Source organism: Asparagus officinalis, chromosome 6 (genome assembly GCF_001876935.1).
Source record: "Asparagus officinalis chromosome 6, Aspof.V1, whole genome shotgun sequence".
Classification (NCBI taxonomy): Eukaryota; Viridiplantae; Streptophyta; class Magnoliopsida; order Asparagales; family Asparagaceae; genus Asparagus; species Asparagus officinalis.
Window position 1 is genome coordinate 38,813,086 of NC_033799.1, and position 20,000 is coordinate 38,833,085.

Consider the following 20,000-nt stretch of genomic DNA (forward strand, 5'->3'; position numbering starts at 1 on the left):
CGTGCGGGACCCTGGGTCGAACATCGTGATCCCCGCGCACGAGCACGAGATCTTGTCCTGCGACTGGAACAAGTATGACGAGTGCATCCTTGCTACGGCCTCGGTGGATAAGCTGATCAGGGTCTGGGACGTGAGGGCCACGAGGGCGCCCGTGGCCCAGCTGGCGGGGCACGGGTATGCGGTGAGGAAGGTGAAGTTCTCGCCGCACTTGGAGAATGTGTTGGTCTCGTGTAGCTATGATATGACGGTCTGCGTCTGGGATTACCGGGCGGAGGATGCGTTGATGGGGAGGTACGATCAGCATACGGAGTTTGTGGTGGGGGTGGATATGAGTGTGCTGGTGGAGGGGTTGATGGCAAGTGCCGGGTGGGACGAGATGGTTTATGTCTGGCAGCACGGGACGGACCCGAGGGCCATGCCTTGATTGTGAGTTCAGGTCCAGGTATGTTTGGTGATATTTTTGTTACAGTAGAAGTTGGGTACTTGCTATTATTGTCCTTTATAAGTTTAATTTTCTATGGAAAAATCTTCGTTGTTTCTAGGAGGCTAGGAGCGTTACGGCTATGCTAGCATCTTTGTTCAGTTTTCCGCAACTATAACTGCAGTGCAAGTGTCTGTTGCATGAAGCTGTTGCTTGAACCGCGGTCACGTGCATTTGTAGTTGCAGTTGTATAATTCAGCTATACAATTTTGCATTTGGTGTTTGTAGTTGCCGTTTTAGATGTTTGTTTTGTGGCATCAGGACTTTTGTTGGGGTTTGGTTGCAATTGGAGTTGCAACTTAAACCCTAATTTCATATTAAAATAAGGTTACAGCGTTGACTTATGTGCAGATCCACATAACTTGTTGGCCGCAACAAGAGCTTTTTGCTACTAGAGTTGCCACTGTATTTATTAGTTGTAATGAAATGAAAAACAGCAACAAAAGCTTTTCTCTACTTAAACTGCATCAGTTGTTTGGAAAGGTTTCAAGGTTTTACTTGCTTGGACTTTGAGTAAACTAAGGACAAGTTTACGTTTTGAAGGAGTTCATTTTTGTCAAACTTCGTATATGAGACTATAACACTAAAATTGGAAGTCGCAAGAGTAACATATGAAGTTAGCATTGTATATTCAGAGGTGTGGGAGTTCGTTTACATAGTATTCCCACAAGCTAGCTCTGTCGTATCAAGGCTAAAACAGTCCTGATCACGATTAGTATTAGGGCTAAGTTAGTCGGTGGTGGAGTCGGCTTGCGATAGGGAAACCTCTCCCCTGGCTCCCTGGTGTATATCCCCGCTTGGCGGAACTGTAAGAAACAGCTCACTCCTTGATACTACTTCTTATTCTACAATAAAATAATTGTAGACATCTGTAGTAAAAAGCTGCTACAATACTATATGCTTAGTTTATAAAAACTTTAATTTTAAGCATTTTACTATTTAAGCTTCATTGCTTACATTGAGTTTTAATTCTTTGACATTTCTAGTATGATCTAGAGATTAGCATATTCTAGTACTTTTTCTTAGTTCTCTCTTTACTTGCTGTAGTTGCGACTTACATAACTTTGTTCTGTGTTTATCCGGTGTTGTTGACTTGTGAGGATCTTGCGAACTTTTTAGAGTTACTACTATTTGCTTAATATCTAGCTTATTTACTTTGCCTCCTTTTTAAGTCTTTATTTCCTTAACTAGTGGTCGCAGTTTACACGGTTTTCTCCCGTTAGCTAAGTGCGTCTAGGGCTCTTTCGTTCGTGTTTATCCCTTGCTGTTGACAGGTTAAGTTTTAAAGTCTTTCTTAAGATGCCTAAGTTTCTAAGCTATCTTTCTCCTGATAAAAAGAATCCCTGTGTAAAAACCATGTCGGTTAAAAACTCATAATCCCTAAATTATGAGATTATTGATCAAAGCATTCAGAATTGGAAAATGCCTAAAGTTAGCACTAATGATATTTATTGTAAAAAAGTTTTAAACTAAAAATGACATATCATGTGAAGACTATTGAAAAAACAAAAACTGTAACTTCTCACACAGAAAAATTATAATTACTCAGCGATAAAGATATCCAAAGAATTACTGAAGATCCTACTCTTAAATTCCTTCATCTTGGCCTTGTTCAAGTTTCTATTAGACCTCTTACCAGAAGTGACTTTAACACCTCTGTTCTTATTTGCTTACGAGATGGAAGAATTTCTGTTTTTTCAGACTCTTTAATTGGTCTAATTGAGTCTAGTTTAAGCAATGGTCCTATATTCTTTAATGTTTTTCCAAACTTCTCAGTTTCTTTATCAAACCCTGGAATTCTAAAAGTCTTAACCTTAAATCTTCAAACATCTGGATTTAATATGGATTTTAATTCTGAGAATATATCTTTAACTTAAAGAATCTGCTATAAAGCCATGAATACACTAACACCTCTAGCAAAGGTTAACCCTGAGAAGGAGCAACTACTTTGTTTCTTACTCATGCTAAAAATAATTTAATAGTTCCAAAGACTTTAAAATGGAATGAAATTCAACTGCCTTCAGTTTGGAAATTAAGTCAAGTCGTTGAACCTTTATCCCCTGAAAATTTTAATTTTTAAAAAATAATTGAACATCCTAATGGTGACGTAGAAGTTAACTTTTCTTCGTTTAGAAAAATTACTCTTGAAATCAATGACGAACGACGTGCCTCAATTTCTTCAATTCCGACCCGAGAAAAAAGAACGTAATTAACTAAGTATCTTGAAATGACCAAAAACAAAGGGAAAAATTTAGTAAAAGCTATTGAAGAAAAGAAAGATAACGAGTACTATACTTTCTCTGAAATCGTAAATAGAATTCAAAATGAAAAGAAGTTTGAAAGTAAAGTAAACATTGAAGGACTTCAAAAAGAACAAGGAAATATAAAAATAGAACTTTTTGAACTTAAACAAAAAATAAAAAATTTAGAAACTTACTTAGAAAATAAAATCATGGACGAATTTGAAGGTTTCAAAGAAATAAAAACCTTTGAACATGAACAAGTTTCTAATGATAATGAATTTATAAATGCTATAAAAAATTATGTTGAGAAAAAATGGAGATGTAATATCATGCTTAACATTATGGACGAATACTCTGTCCAACACATAGCTTTAATCAATACTGGAGCAGATGTAAATTGCATTAGAGACGATCTTGTTCCTTGAGATTTTATAAGAAAACATCTCATCTGGTTAGCGCTGCTAATGTTCAGGCTCTCAAAGCCCTATATAAACTTACCAATGCTTATATTTGCAATGGAGGTCTAAACATTAAAACTTCTATTCAAAGACCTCAAACAAAGTATTATTTTGGGAACCCTTTTTATCAATAATCTTAAGCCTTTTATTATAGATACTCATGGTATCCATACAAAGGCCAGTGACCCCAATGTCTCTTTTTAGTTTAATAAAGAACTAGAAGACATTAGTTAATCTCTTTTCTTTGCCTTACATTTTAAAGAAAAATTTATAAACATTCTTTCTAATACAAAAAATAGGGATAAAGTTTGTCTAGACTCTTTCAACATGAAAATTCTTAATAATAAAAGGCATATTCGTCTTTCATACATCAAAGAGTTCTCTTGTATTTCTTTTGACAATAGACATTTTGACAGAATGAACGAAACTCTTCTGACCTTTTGCAAAGAAGAAATTGAATGACTTATCAAAGATAATCTAATAAAAACTGGCTATAATACATGTTGTTTAGACTCTGACAATTATTCTGAACATGAAGTCGCTAGTCAAATTATTGATTATAAGAGATCAAATAATTTGGTTTGGGTTAATTATCAAGTGGCAGAATATCAAATTGATAATATTATACATGGAAAGATATTCACAAAAATTTACATAAAAATGGGTTTCTGGCAAATGCAAATCTTAGAAGAAAATCAAAGGAAAACTGTTCTCATCCTCCCTTTCTCTTTCTATACTTGGAGACGAAGGCCGTCAAGCTATACTTATTACTTTCAATAAGAATATCTAAAGTTCTTAAAACAATATCTTCATGAATGTCGAGAATTTCTCATCTTACTGCCCACAATAATAATTCTTTTTTCAAATAATTTTGAAGAACATTGGAAACAACTAGAAATATTTCTTCGCTATTTTAATAAAATATTAAACTCAAATACATATTTTTGAACATTTTGCAGGAAGAAGATGACTCATCAAGCTTTAATCTCACAAGTTAAAGGAAAATCTATTTGCTCAACTCCAGCATGTCCCTTAAAAAGGTCAAAATAATTTTATGACCCAGGACTACAATGTTCTGGAATAGTATCTGCGCTCAAGAGAAAAAGCAAATTAGAGTTCATTTGACTCATCTAGTCCATCTCTTAAAAGAAAATGATGAACAATTTATTAAACAGAATAATCAGCTAAAAGAAAGATTTATAGATCTTTCATATGAGATTAATTATCTCTATCCTTATTTCAACAAAGTCGCATTAACATCTCATGAGATGTTTCAAATCCTTGGAATATCAGAATATATCCAGCAAAATATTTACAGAGAACGTCTTAACAGAGCAATTATGGTCCAAACTAAATATTTTTCCTCAAGATATTCAAAATATTATTAAGGCAAAAGTTGAAGATGACAATATCATTTTTCTTCTAAACAATTACATTGAATTTACACTTCTTACAATATGTAACTCTTCCAGATTCGTGATAAATATTCATGACATTCCTCTTTATGTCCTACATATAGACGCGTGACTTGTCTGTGAATTAAGAATTTCAAGAGAACCTCAATTCTTCTACAATCCAATGCGATTTAAAGGTCTGCAAGGCATTATCAAGATAACCATCTTTCTATCTCTAGTAAGTTTGACACATCTTCAATGTAATATTACAGCTACCTTATATGAAAGAAGCAATTTTGAATATTTTTTAATCTTACAAAGTTGGAAAATTTCTACAATCACCGGACTCCATACTCATAAATGGTTTCATGAAGAAAATAATGATTTAGGGTTGGATTGCTTTCAAAGCACCAACTGATTCTATAAAAAACTTGAGTATTTACTTGAATATTATTCTTATTATATGACCGATGGACTTCAAATTATCTACAATAACATTAATATGAGCGAAACTTCTCACACCAGAGCAGCCAAAATAGTCATTGATCAATGGATGACTAATCTACCGATTGGCCCAGAAGCAAGAGAAGCTTATGATGTTTTCATAGTAGCAAAACAATACCAAGAGAATGACTTTAGTCAAGAAGAACTCCACTCTTCGAATGATATATCAATCGATAGTGATCTGGCAGAAGAAATAACACATACATGAGACTATATGTGATATGCCATTAACTTATGGGAAATCCCGCATATGATTTATCTCAACGACTTAAACACCAAGTCGATCAACTCTTATCAATATCTTTTTCTAATTTAAAACAATTAACTCTTATGTAAATTTTATTCACAGCTAAAAGCAGCAACTGCAGAAAAAATGACAGCAGAGATAACTACACATAATATGCTACTTTGGATTTCCCTTTTTAGATACTTAAGCATGAAGAAACTTTTTGTTAAAAGGCTATTCTACAACCTAACTTCTTGTAGGTTTTGACAAAATTGCTCGAGTGAGACCCACAAATTATGGAAGGCATCTTAGAATAGTATCTCTAAACCTATATAAAAGGGGGGAGAAGCTCATGAAGTGAGGGGAGACTTTTTGGAGAGTGAAGTGTGAGATCCTCTTTAGAATTCCTCTTGTTTTCTCTTGTTTTTAAAGTTTGAGTAAGGTTTGCTTTTAAGTTTTCTTTTGAGTGTTTGTAAGATAAAGAGTGTACTAGTATCACTACTCCAGAGGAGTGCAGTTCATTATCCAGCTCCTAGTTTGTAAGTTTTTAAGTTTACTTTTCGTCAAGTATGTAAGTGTGCCTCTTATTAATACTACTACTTAGCAAGGTTTTAAATGTCGGATGTCGGGTTCATGTCGGATGGCTGAAATCCATGTCGGATAGCGAAAATCGGGGATATATCGGGGGACATTGACTAAATATCGAATTGTCATATCGGGTAGTACGCATATGTATAATATTATGTCCTAAATATAATCTAAACATTCATAAATTCAATATAAGCATACTTTAGAAATTCTATAAACTAAATATATAAAAAAGTAAATAATATATGGATTTGGCTTCATAAATTCTTTCCATCGTGTTCATAAGAAACTCTTAAATATGAGAACGGGTCAAACGGGTTTGGGTATTTATCACTAAACCTAAGCCCGATAACGAAAAACATATCTTAAAAAAGTATCATATCGGCCAATTTTTCAAAGCTAAAAAATAGACCGATATGCCCGATATGACTCTGATATTTCTGATTTGGCTCTGAAAATCGACATACGAGTTGAAAACGTCCATGTCGTGTCGGTCAAGCCCTCAAACCGATATGTCGGCTGACATGTCGGATATGTCGGCCGACATTTAAAACCTTGCTACTTAGTTTACTTTCGTTTTTACTGTTTTTCCTTTTCTTTTTGATATACATGTGACCGAAGACCTTAGGAATTCTTTATCGATCTCAAAGGATGGTTCATTATTGAAATTTTTAGTAACATTTATACTTGTTAACTTAGGATTAGGATTGTATTTAATCTCTTTAGTTTTTCCTTTGTTATTAGAAAGATGAAATTTTTTATAGTTTACAGTTCTTACATAGGGAATTTTCATATCTGGGGGAGGATAGCTTAGAAACTTGGGCATCTTAAGAAAGACTCTAAAACTTAACCTGTCAACAGCAATGGATAAACACGGACGGAAAAGACCTAGGCGCACACTTAGCTAACGGGCGAAAACCGTGTAAACTGCGACCTCTAGTTAAGGAAATAAAGACTTAAAAAAAAGGCAAAGTAAACAAGCTAAATATTAAGCAAATAGTAGTAACTTCAAAAAGTTTGCAAAATCCTCTTAGCTAACGGGTTTCTTTACCGCAGGTCGACTCCACCACTGGCTAACTTGGCTTTGATACTCTTATTTCTGGGCTAATCGGTGGATTAGTCATCCATTGATCAATGACTGTTTTGGCTGCTCTGGTGTGAGAAGTTTTGCCCATATTAATGTTAGTACAGATAATTTGAAGTCCATCGGTCATATAATAGGAATAATCTTCAAGTAAATACTTAAGTTTTTTATAGAACCAGATGGTGTTTTGAAAGCGATCCAACCCTAAATCATAGCTTTCTTCATGAAACCATTTATGAGTATGGAGTCCGGTGATTGTAGAAAATTTTCAAATTTGTAAGCTCGAAAAATATTCAAAACTGCTTCTTTCATGTAAGGTAGCTGTAATATTAAATTGAAGATGTACCAAACTTACTGGAGATAAGAAGATGTATGTCTTGATAATGGCTGGCAGGCCTTTAAACCGCATTGGATTGTACAAGAATGAGGGTTCACTTGAAATTCTTAATTCACAGACAAGTCTTGTGTCTATATGTGGGATATAAAGAGGAATGTCATGAAGATTTATCACGAATCTAGGAGAGATATATGTTGTAGGAAGTGTAAATTCCTTGTGATTGTTTAGAAGAGAAATGATATTGTCATCTTTAACTTTTACCTTTATAATATTTTGAATATCTTGAGGCAAAATATTTAGTGGACCATAATTACTCTCTGTTAAGACGTTCTCTGTAAATATTTTGCTGGATATATTCTGGTATTCCAAGGATTTGAAACATCTCATGAGATGTTAATGCGATATTGTTGGAATAAGGATAGAGAATTAATCTTATATAAAAGGTTTATAAATCTTTTTTTCAACTAATTATTCTGTTTAATAAATTGCTCATCCTTTTCTTTTAAGAGATGGAGTAGATGAGTCATATAAACCCTTATTTGCCTTTTCTCTTGAGCACAAATACTATTCCACAGATTATTAAAAATTATATAGTCAGGACATTGTAGTCCCGGGTCATAAAAATATTTTGACCTTTTTAAGGGAGATGGTGGAGTTGAGCAAAGAGATTTTCTTTTAGCTTGTGAAATTAAAGCTTGATGAGTCATCTTCTTCCTGCAAAATGTTCGAAAATGTGTATTTGAGTTTAATATTTCATTAAAATAGCGAAGAAATATTTCTATTCTCGGAATTCAACACAAACATGAAATTTTTTTAAAATGTAGGATACTGGGGTATGACTATATATATGTGTGTGTGTATAAAATTTACATTAGATCAAATATTGAATTAAAATACATGTAACATTTGTTTATTTCTTTCTATTATCTATAACAATTAAGAATCAAGTTAAATAAAACTAAGAATAAGATTTAACAACAAAAGTTTGGTTCTGATCACCTGGGATAATATAATGGGTATTTTTTAAATATTTATGTAATGAGTGTCAGTTTTTGGGTTTAGAAAACCAATTGGTTTTGAACCCAATATTACCAAGGAAACTAGTTTAGGGTATAAATAATGGGGAATTCAGATTTTGCTTTAAACCACACGTGTTCATGGCGTGTTCGTGGAGAATCCATGTTCGACACGTGCGGACACGAAACATGACACCCAAAATTCCGTGTTCAAGTAACCTAGTACATAATATGCACATATTTGTATATGTATATAGGGAATGATGGGTATAGGCTGACAACCTATTTTGTAAAATAGGTTTTGCTGATGTGGCATATGTTTGGCAGCCAACTAAGTAATGTGTCTTCTTTTTGCATATCACCCCTCTTTGTTTTTTTGAGCAACCTAAAAGGCAATGAATGATAAACAAAAAACCCGATGAAGACCAAATACAAAGTAACAAAATGCTTGCTAACCATTATTATCTCTTTCTTCGCTTTCTTTGTTCCACGTTCTCTCTTCTCCTGCAAGTTTCTTTTCCCATCTCCCTTCTTTCTTTCTTTTTCTTCTCACCATACGTTTTCTCTTACCTCTTTACCTCATATATACACCCTAGGAACACTAAAAATGAGACCAATATCTAGCATGAGCTTGGCTTAGGCCAAAATGTGTAGGAAGATGAAGGCAAACATAATCATCTAGATAATAGATTCAGCAAGAGCTTGAGTTAAGGTAGTAAAGGCCTTGTGGTATAAGGTAGCCATTTAAGAAATTTTTAGCGGGAGCTCGATTAACTATTACTTTTAAATTTTAACAGGCTAAGAAATCTCAGGACATACTGACATTTCCTGTATTGAAGTTGTTTGCAGAAAAAATTGTTTTTTTTTTTTTTTGTAATAGCATGTGAAATGCTAATGAACTATTATTGATGGTACAGTTATGTGGGTTGTATGAAAGGATTTATCAGATTTTATTGGTTCAACTTTCTCCAGAAATAGAGATTTTACCATGCTATCTTACTTATATGGTCCTTCTATGTTAAAATAAAATCGGAATATGATCTATTGAGCGTAGTTCATGTGAAAATATCATATGAGAAGCTTCTTGAGGAGAACCAAAGGCTGGAGTCCTGGACTTTAATGGAGCAGGGAAGAAATTGCTAATGTTGTTGGGCTACTTAGCAAGTGAAGAAAGGAGAGAAATTGATGTGGGGTTCCTTGATGAAATGAAGGTAGATAAGGTCAAAAGACAAGAAACAAGGAAAGAAGGGAAAAGATGAAATGATAAGATTGTAGAAAGTTATCTATGCTTAGAAATCATTGTGTTTTTTTTATTTGAGGTTCATCGGTTTTTTGAGTTTCGCTCAGAAAGGGGTTAATGCAAAAAAGCATACAAATTTATAGCTTTGCTAGCTGTTAAAAAATACATATTCAACACAGTGACAGCCTATTTTACAAAATAGGCAGTCAGCTCATTCCCAATATTCCCTACATGGATATTGCCTGAAATTACTAAATGGAGTAAGTGGTGGAACTACTAGATGAATGAGTAGACAATTTTAACCTCATTATTGTTGCACAAGTATGCTTTAAGGCCATGGAGTTTTTGGTGACATGTTGGTGCAAGTGGGAACACTAGAGATTTAAATTGGCCATTGAAAGAAACCTTATATGCCTCACAACCTCTCAATTTTTTATGTACATCAGTATATATGTGTATAAAATTCAATTTCCAGGTAACTCTATATATCACACACATTTTATCACATTGAGCATGTTGGATTTGAAGGCTGGATCTGGGTTATATTTAGCTGTATTTTGGTCATTGACAGTCCATTCAGTAGTTTGTCTTGGTTGTTGAGTGAAGCTGTTTGAGACTAGGTGAACTGCAAGTTTGAGGAGTTCAATTGTGTTTTAAGGTGCACCTTAACCAGTTGATGCTCTTTTGTCCTAGGTCTTTTATTTGTTAGTAAATTATAAATTATAATTATGCAAGAAATTTGACTGCATAATATGGCTATGGAAGAGGCAAATGGGTCCTCCTAGCTTGAAGCATCTGGGATATAGTAATATGAGAAGCTTTGTGCTTCATTCATGGGGTTGTTTTGGTGTAAAATGCATGCAAGCACGATAATCAGGAATATCATCCTTTACTGTGATGTCCAACTGCATAAACTATAATTTGATAACGATAGCTGCTACTTATAATCGTTAATTCTATTTTTATGTTATATTATTCTGACTAAAAAGTAAGATATGATCTTAGAGTTTTTCCCTTTAGGAAAATGATACTCATTCCAAAGAATTCTTTTCCAAATTGAATTCTGTGCGAATTCTAAGCACCAATAATCAAGTTCCTTGATTCCCTTCCTCTAATAATATTTCATATTAGACATTTGTCACATCATATAATATTTTTCAATTAATATTTCCTTTTCCAAATAATGATTTTCGATGCTGGCACAATACTTATGGCAGCACACCAAATGGTCAATACTTGGCTGCTTGCAAGCAAAGAACTGAGACATGTTATTATTACATCTCAACTGACTATTTCTAGTTAATTTGTGCCCCTCGAGAATCATTATGTTCTTTTGGGTATTTATTATAAAACCCCTTAAAAAGTCCGACCAATTATTAGGCAACTTGTATATGTTTTATTACACGACACCCGACCGTTAGTTTTATCATTAATTGGCTTTAAAAGAGCATGTGCAGGTCACGAGCATACTTATTTCCCTCAAATGCTGTTTCATAACCCTCTTCTTCGTCCTCAAACTATTGTCAAATTTTTGCCTTCCTTCACATCAATCCAAGACGCTGTTAGAGATCTCTGGAAGCACAAACCATGTGTCAAAGACTGGATACAGTTTCTTTGTTTATATGTCTTTTGCTTGATTAATGAAATCGATTGATTCTGATAAATTCTTAACATAGTGAAATTGTTTACCCACCAGATTCAGTTTCATCATGGTAGTCAACTATAGTTCAAATGAAGCTAATACCAAATACAATTGGTTCTAAGCATAATGATCATCAGCCTGAATAGTGAGTATGGACTAGACAGGAAGAAAATATCCAACAAAGTTAAAGAGAAGATATATTATCATCCTTCATGTAAGAAAATAATTCAGTCATTTTCAAGGTCTCACAAATGGAAAACAAACTATGTAATCAACATTACTGCTGCAAGAAATAGGAATTTATATATAAGTTTATCACAAACTGATACTGACAAAGACATAATTGCAGTACAGGCAGACAGCAACTTCCCCGAGGGTATGTAGAAGCTCTACATGGTACGTCTTTAAGATCCTCAAGTATTCAAAGGTTAATATTTTGATTTATGTGATTACTGAAACTGGAAAACACAATGAAGAACCTGTGACTGAGTTACCTGCTCCACACTAGATTTTTGTATATTCAAATAAGAGGAGTGAATATTCTTTTAGGAACAAAAAGACGGTTATGGAATGTTAGTTGAGGGAATAAATATGCATGTTACTTGCATGTACTATTTTAAAGAGAACTTAACAGTATAATTAGTGATAGGGGTTCTATAATAAAAAATAATTGTAGGGTGTTTCCTCATAAGCAGTTGAACTTTAAAGGGTCTTGTACTTATCCTACTATTTTCTCCAATCTTCTGAGGTGAAGATGTATGTGTCTGTTATATCCATGGTTGTACGCGACTTGCTAGGTAATCTCTTGTTTGGCATAGTATGTCAATCTTTTGATTCTGCTCTGTTCAGTCACTTGCATGGATGAGTTCTTTATACTGAACTCCTTATCTAAACTGCTTTAGAAGCCTAGTAGTTTCTGTTGCTGCTTTCGCTGATGTGAGCAATAAGTGTATTCTGATGCTATAATCAGGAAGAACTTATTAGATAAACTATCCTGATTAGACAGAAAGGGATTCGAAGTTGACGGGTACAGTGTCTGTGATCAGTTTACCAACTAGAAGTGGATCATAGGTTATTTAATAGAACTAGTACACGAAAGAAAGTTTGACCTATAGATTCCTCTCTCAGGACAACTTACCTTTTTGCATATATAATATAACATGTGACATTGAGGATGAGATTGACAAATGAACGTGCTTCTCTCAAGCAAACAAATAAAGTTGACCATAAGTCCATATAGTTGAGGTATGAAGGTAACAGAAGGCAACATAAAAATCACATAATAGCTACATACTTCATGTACTTGATATATGCCACCTGTGAGGAATCAAAAACTGAGTTCAGAGTACCGATTACAGGGGCCAACCAGCACTTCGATTCTACCTCCCATTAGAGAACCCCAATCTGCACCTTCTATTACACTCCTTCACCTTCAGAACCCTTCTTCTTTTCCATAGTCAAGAAATTCTCCTCCCTCCTCTCCTTTAGGTAATCCATACTTCACACATTCTTACACTTCGTTAAGTCCAATATGGAACTTTCACTCAAACCTGAGTGCCCTTATTTAGTCGGTCTATCAATGTACATCTCATTCTTGCATGTACCCAAATGGTTGCACGTGCTTGGCAATTCTTAATTATGTGTTTCTGTTCTCATCTGACAGGAACAATAATGCTTTCCTTCAAGCCTAATAGTTCAACCTATCATAATATTTCTCAATAAGTTGCCATTTCCTTACACCTGGAGAAATGATAATGTGGCATTATAATTTGGTCTTGTAAGCAGTTTAAAGTTGACGAGTACCAGCCACAAGAAGGGCAAATGTATCTTCATTTTCTTGCTCGTGTTCAGAATCTAGATTGTGCGGATGTTGCCTTAATTTTCCCGATTTGCTAAGTATCTGATGTCTAAGTGTGCTTGGCTGTTAGGCTACCTATTCCCACTTCCCACTGATTGGATCTAGGAGTTTATCCATCTACTCATGCTTTGATGGTTGTCTTTTAAAACTCAGACATGTGAAACCTATACTGATAGTCCATGCACTTGCTTATTTAAAAACTTGAATTTTTCCAACCGTAGTTGTACACATCAAACTATCAGCATAATACTGTGGAACTAGCTGATGCATAAATTATATGATCCTGTTATTTGCATATGCCATACGGAGATCTCAAAATAGTATTCTTGTGTCTGTTTCTAATTCCGCTTGTACATATTTCCACCAATTTTTCAAATGATAATTTGGAAGCCCTCGTGTGAGCATATGGTTTTTGGGATAACTAGTTTTTTCAATATTCAAGCAGGGGAACCTGATAAACTAAATTTAAAGAACAACTTCTCTAGTTATACTATTTTTTCCCATCATTTTTTAGGTAAAATTAAAAACCATCTCCCTAAGCATTGTAGAGATGACGGGAAAAATCCCTTTCAAGTTCTAAAGCCAACTTTCACACCATCCTTTCGAATTTCTAAAACCAACATATTCATTCCCTCGAACAAGGTCATATGAAGATCATCCAACCATTTTGATGATAATGATACCCTTGAAGAGAATAAACATTCTTCTTTCTTCTCTCACGGGTTAGGAGCACTTTTGTCTACAAGTCACATGACTAACATGTGACCGTTTTTAATGGAAAGCTAAATCAGGGAGTGGAAGCATCAGTTTTAACTTCACAGGGATTTTCAGTCCCTTCTACAAATCATATCACTTCTACAAACTTTTCACGGATTTTCAGTAATTTTACCCATTTTTATTTTTATCCTCAAGGGGTGAACTCCTTTAAAGGGGGTTAGTCCATCAGATCTTTTCTACTAGAACTAGGATAATTACTAAGATGAAATGATTTTTTAAAAGTAGGATAATTTATTGGAATAATAAGGGTAATTTTGTGAAAGTGGGATATTTGGTAAAATGATATGGGATAATTTGGAATAATAAAAAAGAATATTCATGTATTTTCATGATTTGTGATCCCATAATTTACATATTTCTTAAGGTTATTATTAATAGTTAATAATAATTTGATATAATGTCAATAAATATTCCAAAAGAGTAGCTATTTCTTGGACTATAACAACATCAAATAATAGATACAATTGTAATGATTTATTTATTTATTAATGTGGACTATAAATCAAGAAGCATGAAACGAATTAGTCTCACAATTATTTTAAAATAGAAAATATTACAATTTCACTCTTGATCGGTGCAGATAATATTTAGTCATACATAGCGTAGAAAATAGCGCATTTCGTAGCGCAAAATACGTAACGTAACGTTAACCTAACGTCGCATAGCGGTGGAAAATAGCACACGAACAAAATAACGTGCGCTATTTTAGCCATAGCGCACGCTATGTAACGTGGCGTCGTGGCGTTTTGTGGCTTAGGTTATTTTGTTCAATGGCTGGAATTGCTTTTTAAATGATTCAATAGTTGTGATCGAGTCTCCCACTTTTCATAAGTTAAATTCATCAAAACCCTAAAGATCCTGGTCCTGCTGCCGTCACCTCCAGATCAAAACTTCTTCTTATTTGGACCTGCTGCCCTCGTCGTCGTCTCCCGTCGATCCTGCTACCTCGTTGTGTCGCCTGTCGACATCCTGCTAACCCTCGTCGTCGTCTCCGCGCGTCCTTTCACTCGTCGTCGTCTCCCGCCAGTCATTGCTGCCCTCGTCGTAGTTTCTCGCCTCTCCTTTCCACCTCGTCGTCGTCTCCCACCCCTCGTTTCCACCTCGAGGATGCAAACATCATTCTGGAGGACGACAACTTAGTATTTCCTCGAGGATGCAAACATCATTCTGGAGGACGACGACTTAGTATTTTAATAGTATGAGGGATTGATTTAGTGGAGGATGACTCGTTTTGTAGGATTTATTAAAACTTATGACTTAGAAATGCTTGTTTTGTTAAAATGTCTATGATTTGGTTTCGAACTTGAAGTATTTTATGCTTTTGGATTGATTGTTAAGGCAAACATAGTTGATTTTGTTGTGAATTTGTGATGATATATTGATTTGTGATAGTATTTTTACGATGATATGTTTTGAGAATTGCGATGATTATTCATATTTTTTTTAATATTATATATCTATAAATTATTTAAATAATAGTAAATTATTTAACCTACGTTAAGAGTTATGCTATTTTGCGTTTTATGTTAATCGGAGGTAAGCGTTACGCTATGCGTTATCGTTATTTTCAACATTGGTCATACAAATAGCAAAAGTGCAAAATCTATATCGCTTAATAGATATATGTTCATCATCTAACGTGGCTTATGATACATATGTCCCTTCACACTCCTGTGAGGTCCAATGTGTCTATTATTTGTAGTTAATAATTTTTCATCGAATTTTCACTTTTATCAACAATATTGTAAGCACTTGTAGTGATCTAGCCATGACTGGACGCACAAGCAATTAGATAGCAAAGTAAAAATTATAATTCAAACTTTTCTCTTCAATCATACATCCTTTGTGTATGTAAGAGTTATATACTTTATATATATATATATATATATATATACTATATATATATATATATATATATTAATGAAGAAAATGGAGAACTTGTACCAAGTTGCCTCTAAGCAACCTGGTAGTGGATGTAGGCTAATTGTCCCTACATCTCATTGGACTTGATGTAAGGTAGTGGTTGAGGCTCTATCTTCGAGGCTTGTGATGAGGGGCCCAGATTAGGCCACGATCACTACAAGTTTGTTTTAAGCAACGGGATCCAAGGTTCTCCTTTTCCTCTCTCTCTCTCTCTCTCTATATATATATATATATATATATATATATAACTAAAATCTTCTTTCATAAAAATATTAAAATTTATACACAATGTTCTAAATGAGTACCGCATCTGTTTTGCAGTTTCATGTTGATACAAATCAACATGAAGGTTGATGTGTACAATGAAGAAAACATAAAAAAAAGAAAAAAGGAAAAAAAAGGAGAGATAGATGTGAGATAATTTGAGGATCATTTTAATTCTACAAAAAATGGTGGGATAATTTTAGGGAGAAAGACTCATGTTTTTGTATAGATCTAGAATAATTAGTGGGATAATTTTCAAAATTATCTCAGTTCTAAAACCCCCTTGAAGTTATAAAACCAACACTTTCACCCCATCCTTTTGAATTTCTATAATGAACCCCTTCGCCCCCATAAACAAGGTCATATAAAGATCGTCTGACTGTTTTGATGAGAAAGATTCCCTCGAAGAGAGTACACATTCTTTTTTCTTCTCTCAAGAGTTAAGGGTCTTCAAATAAGTCATAGGACTGACATGTAACCGTTTTTATGGAAAGTCAAATTAGGGAGTGGAAACGCTAGTTTTAACTTCACAGGGATTTTTAGTCACTTCTACAAACCATATCACTTCTACGAACTTTCCAAGGATTTTCTATAGTTTTCCCCATTTTTATTTTTATTTTCAAGGAGTGAACTTCTTTAAAGAGAGTTAGTCCATCGAAAGTTTTAAGGTGGAACTAGGATAATTACTGAGATGGAATAAACCTTTTGAAAGTAGGATAATTTTATTGGAATAATGACGGTAATTTTGTGAAAGTAGGATATTTGGTATAATCGTATGGGATAATTTACAACTATAAAAAGAATGTTCATCTATGTCCATGATATGTGATCCTATAAGTTACATATTTCTTAAACTTATTGTTAATAGTTAATAATAATTTGATATAATGTTAATAAATCTTCCAAAGTTCAGCTATTACTTGGACTATAACAACATCATAATAATAGACAAATTGCAATGATTTATTATTTATTAATGTGGACTATGAATCGATAATAGCATGAAATGAATTAGTCTCACAATTATCTTGAAATATAAAATATCACAATATCACTCTTGATCGGTGAAAATAATGTTTAGTCATACAAATAGTAAAACCTATATCGCTTAATAGATATATGTTCATCATCTAACATGGCTTGTGATACATATATCCCTTCAAGCTCCAATAACTATCCAATGTGTCTGTTATTTGTAGTTGGTCATTTTTCATCGAATGTTCACTTTTATCAACAATATTGTGTGGCACTTGTAGTGATCTAGCCACAAGTGGGTTCACAAGCAATTAGATAGCAGAGTGAAAATTCCAACTCAAAAGTTTCTCTTCAAGAAAACATCTATTTATGTAAGAGCGATATCTATATCACTCTCAACACTAAAATCTTCTTTCATAAAAATATTAAAATTTATACCCATGTTTCAAATGAGTACCGCTTCTATTTTGCAGTTTCATCAAATCAACATGAAGATTGATATGTACTACGAAGATAACGTCAAAAAAAAAATAAATGAGGAGAAATAGAAGTGAGATAATTTGAGGAACAATTTGGTTCTACAAAAAATAGTGGAATAATTTTTGAGAGGACAAATGTTTTTGTATAGATGTAGAGTAATTAGTGGGATAATTTTAAAAATTATCTCAATACAAGTTCTAGAAGAGCTCTAATTGAATAACATCGCAAAAATTTATCCTAATTTTAGTTCCATATGACTAACGCTATAAAATTGTCCTACAAATTATACCAGTTCTATTTTTTAGTTTAGTTGACTAACCTCCCCAAAAATTACTTATCTGGTATTGTGCAGTTGCAATTGTTATTTTGTCTTTGGATGGGAATGAAGGACGAGGAGGAGGGAGGGGAGGGGAGGGGGGCAGCTGAAAATGTTCAGTTTGTTTGAAGGCAAAGGAAGGAGACAAGTTGCCCTAGATCATCCTCCGTTCTATATGATGTGGTTTTCCTCCAAATTGGGGTGTAATGGAGGGAAAAATTTTTCCCTCCAGATTAGGGTGTAATGGAGGGGAAAAAAATTTGGACCATCATGATATGAATCCAACGACTAAGAAATGATTCCTCCTCTTTCTTCCCTTTACTAAACTCTCAGACATGATACTATATTTTCTCATTCCTTTCTTTCCCTGCCCCTTTCATTCCCTTCCACTCAATTACTAAACTCCCAATCATCTATCTTTAGTTATTGTGTATGCTCTAGATGTCACTTGTTTTTGGTGGATTTAGAAACTGAGCAGTAGGGATATGCAAACAGTTGATTAAACATGTAGCCTATTTACCTGAAGCTATTCATTTCTGCCTCTTTTTCTACTTCTTTCTCACACTTTTTCCCCCTTCACTTATCGGGTTAATCTTACTCTTATTATAAAACAAGTTCTTCCCTGTACTGTGCAATAATAGAGTTTGTAGTACCTCTCACTTCTGCATATTCTTTTGTCCTGTAAGTTTCCTGTTGATTCATGTTTGTGTAGCAACAATGTTGATTTAGTAAGAATTATATTTTACATAATTTTTCAGAATGCTATATAGAAAACAATGAGAGAAATATTCTCGAACTTTCTGTTTTTCTTTCATCGAGTAGCTGCTAACTAGAAATGCATAATGATAATCTTCTTTTGCAGGTAAGCTAACGCCAATCAATGCATTGTGGCAGAGGCAACTACACCAAACATCAACAACCAGAGCACAAGACAGATCAAAAGAATAAAAATGCGGATAAGGATAAAAGTAAAGAGCAAGATCAGAAAACTGTATTTATTGTATGATCAAAGTTTTTATTTTCAGCTGTGCAACATTTTTTCAAAGTAGTGTGATTAGATGTGATTTAGGAATGGGTACGTGCACTTAAATACAGCAATGTAGGCGCCATTTTTCACTTTGATTTTAACTTTGATGCCCAAACTTCTTTTTTGCCCAAAAGATATTCCAAAGTTTACTTTGTTACCCTGAAATGATGACAGGAGGTTAAGTTTTTTTTTTTTTTGAACATTTGTATTTTTTTTATGGGCAAAATTTAGAGTGTCATAAGTTAAAAAATGGTGTAAATTTTGGAGTATTTAAGTGGAATAACCTTTTAGGAGTTGCTTGGTGCTGATCGATATCTTTTCTCATGTTACCATGTGGATAGTTTATCAAGGTATTCTGTGGTTCTTAAGCAAATTTAAATTGCGACGAAGGACAAACAATTTATCCCTTGCAGCAAAAGATTGAAGGTTTATTTAGTACTTCTCAAAAAATTACAGTTCACATGGAGTCTGAGCAGCTCAAAGTGAAGTAAAATGACTTCGTCGAGTATGCATTTAGGGGACGACCGGGTTGCAGGATGCTGACGAGGCACACTTCAAATAAAACAAAGGTTCCCCCTTTTTATACACTGAAATCTAGACTTACATCCGTATCAATTTTTTAACCCGCTTTAAATTTGTGATCATTTGGATATTTAAATTTTGACTGTTCTGTTATAATTTTAAAATCCCAAAATGTGTAGTTATAGTAAGAGTTGAAAGTTATAATTTTATATTCTAACACTAAAAAGTCAAAATTCGCAAGTGAAAGCCTTTTTATCAAATTATTTCGGTCACCGATTTGGAAATGTTCCTCTGTTCAAATGAACTTTGCTCCTCCAAAAAAATGGTTTCATTACTAAGCTTCAACCCACTAACCAGGTTCCTTTCTAGAGCATTGTTTTAATTTTTGAGACAGGTCTTATATATGTACGTTGAGGGGTTTTGAGTGGAGTTCACGCGAATACGTTACACTCTTCATCTCAACTGAAACTTTTAACTCTATCCAAATCTGTCATTCAAAGTTTAACATTACAATTAACATGATGGAATAAAATTTCATTTTTCGAGTATAATCGAAAATCTACAAAATTTCCCAAGCTCCAATCAAGTCTTCAATTTGTTTTTCCCTTAAAAACATTTTACTAACAGAAGTTTTTTTAATTTTCA

The 20,000-nt window shown here is 33.8% G+C and overlaps 1 long non-coding RNA gene across 2 annotated transcripts; it reads left to right on the forward strand.

The window, feature by feature from the left end:
- LOC109844896 lies at positions 353-19,126 on the forward strand. 2 transcript variants are annotated; one of them, XR_002248158.1, is made up of 3 exons: positions 353-442; positions 11,563-11,609; positions 18,669-19,126. It is a non-coding gene; the product is annotated as an uncharacterized LOC109844896 (long non-coding RNA). The 2 variants fall into 2 exon arrangements; XR_002248159.1 differs by having other exon boundaries at positions 355-442; positions 11,568-11,609.